General features: G+C 50.6%; 1 protein-coding gene across 1 annotated transcript in view; it reads left to right on the top strand.

Annotated features, from left to right (window-relative positions):
• Positions 1-2,500, top strand: part of LOC139537815 (ubiquitin domain-containing protein 2-like) — a 77,205-nt gene that overhangs the window by 55,263 nt on the left and 19,442 nt on the right. The window lies entirely within an intron of this gene.

Here is a 2,500-nt window from a genome sequence, read left to right as displayed (position 1 = left end):
ACGATACGTAACACACTCCATAGACCCCTGCCCTCTATAAGCCCTGGCCTCTATAAGCTCTCTCTGTCATAGTGTAACACTGACACACAATAAGACACACAGACATCTCTCTATCTGTCCCCTCTCTGTCATAGTGTAACACTGACACACGATAAGACACACAGACATCTCTCTATCTGTCCCCTCTCTGTCATAGTGTAACACTGACACACGATAAGACACACAGACATCTCTCTATCTGTCCCCTCTCTGTCATAGTGTAACACTGACACACGATAAGACACACAGACATCTCTCTATCTGTCCCCTCTCTGTCATAGTGTAACACTGACACACGATAAGACACACAGACATCTCTCTATCTGTCCCCTCTCTGTCATAGTGTAACACTGACACGCGATAAGACACACAGACATCTCTCTATCTGTCCCCTCTCTGTCATAGTGTAACACTGACACGCGATAAGACACACAGACATCTCTCTATCTGTCCCCTCTCTGTCATAGTGGAACACTGACACACGATAAGACACACAGACATCTCTCTATCTGTCCCCTCTCTGTCATAGTGTAACACTGACACACGATAAGACACACAGACATCTCTCTATCTGTCCCCTCTCTGTCATAGTGTAACACTGACACCCGATAAGACACACAGACATCTCTCTATCTGTCCTCTCTCTGTCATAGTGTAACACTGACACACAATAAGACACACAGACATCTCTCTATCTGTCCCCTCTCTGTCATAGTTTAACACTGACACACAATAAGACACACAGACATCTCTCTATCTGTCCCCTCTCTGTCATAGTGTAACACTGACACACAATAAGACACACAGACATCTCTCTATCTGTCCCCTCTCTGTCATAGTGTAACACTGACACACAATAAGACACACAGACATCTCTCTATCTGTCCCCTCTCTGTCATAGTGTAACACTGACACACAATAAGACACACAGACATCTCTCTATCTGTCCCCTCTCTGTCATAGTGTAACACTGACACACAATAAGACACACAGACATCTCTCTATCTGTCCCCTCTCTGTCATAGTGTAACACTGACACACAATAAGACACACAGACATCTCTCTATCTGTCCCCTCTCTGTCATAGTGTAACACTGACACACAATAAGACACACAGATATCTCTCTATCTGTCCCCTCTCTGTCATAGTGTAACACTGACACACAATAAGACACACAGACATCTCTCTATCTGTCCCCTCTCTGTCATAGTGTAACACTGACACACAAACATCTCTCTCTTCAGTGTGACTCTAACAACGTCACACCTAGACCTTTATCTCTCTGTCATCTCTTCATCTACTTCCTCTCTCTTGCGCTATGTCCTCTTTTCTTTTCCATTACGTCATTTTCTCTTGCCTTCTCTCTCTCTCTCTTTCGTTTTGGTAAAAGTAGAAGAGTAGTAATGAGTTGCATTTACTGTGCTTCCTTTCACCAATCAGAGGTCTTTATATTGGGAGGGAGTCATTTTGTCCACCAGCAATGGTGGCCATTTTGGAAAGAGAGAGAAGTGCAGTGAGATCTGTGGTGACCACAGAACCTGGGTTGAACATCTCATCCTAAGGGATCTACAGGGCAGGGGCCCTGTTACTATCCTGGGCAGGGGCCCTGTTACTATCCTGGGCAGGGGCCCTGTTACTATCCTGGGCAGGGGCCCTGTTACTATCCTGGGCAGGGGCCCTGTTACTATCCTGGGCACGGGCCCTGTTACTATCCTGGGCAGGGGCCCTGTTACTATCCTGGGCAGGGGCCCTGTTACTATCCTGGGCACGGGCCCTGTTACTATCCTGGGCAGGGGCCCTGTTACTATCCTGGGCAGGGGCCCTGTTACTATCCTGGGCAGGGGCCCTGTTACTATCCTGGGCACGGGCCCTGTTACTATCCTGGGCAGGGGCCCTGTTACTATCCTGGGCACGGGCCCTGTTACTATCCTGGGCACGGGCCCTGTTACTATCCTGGGCAGGGTCCCTGTTACTATCCTGGGCAGGGGCCCTGTTACTATCCTGGGCAGGGGCCCTGTTACTATCCTGGGCAGGGGCCCTGTTACTATCCTGGGCAGGGGCCCTGTTACTATCCTGGGCAGGGGCCCTGTTACTATCCTGGGCAGGGGCCCTGTTACTATCCAGGGCAGGGTCCCTGTTACTATCCTGGGCACGGGCCCTGTTACTATCCTGGGCACGGGCCCTGTTACTATCCTGGGCAGGGTCCCTGTTACTATCCTGGGCAGGGGCCCTGTTACTATCCTGGGCAGGGGCCCTGTTACTATCCAGGGCAGGGGCCCTGTTACTATCCTGGGCAGGGTCCCTGTTACTATCCTGGGCAGGGGCCCTGTTACTATCCTGGGCAGGGGCCCTGTTACTATCCTGGGCAGGGGCCCTGTTACTATCCTGGGCAGGGGCCCTGTTACTATCCTGGGCAGGGGCCCTGTTACTATCCTGGGCACAGGCCCTGTTACTGTCCTG

The sequence above is a fragment of the Salvelinus alpinus genome, chromosome 13 (assembly GCF_045679555.1).
Source record: "Salvelinus alpinus chromosome 13, SLU_Salpinus.1, whole genome shotgun sequence".
Lineage (NCBI taxonomy): Eukaryota > Metazoa > Chordata > Actinopteri > Salmoniformes > Salmonidae > Salvelinus > Salvelinus alpinus.
This window is presented reverse-complemented; position numbering and strand designations above follow the sequence as displayed.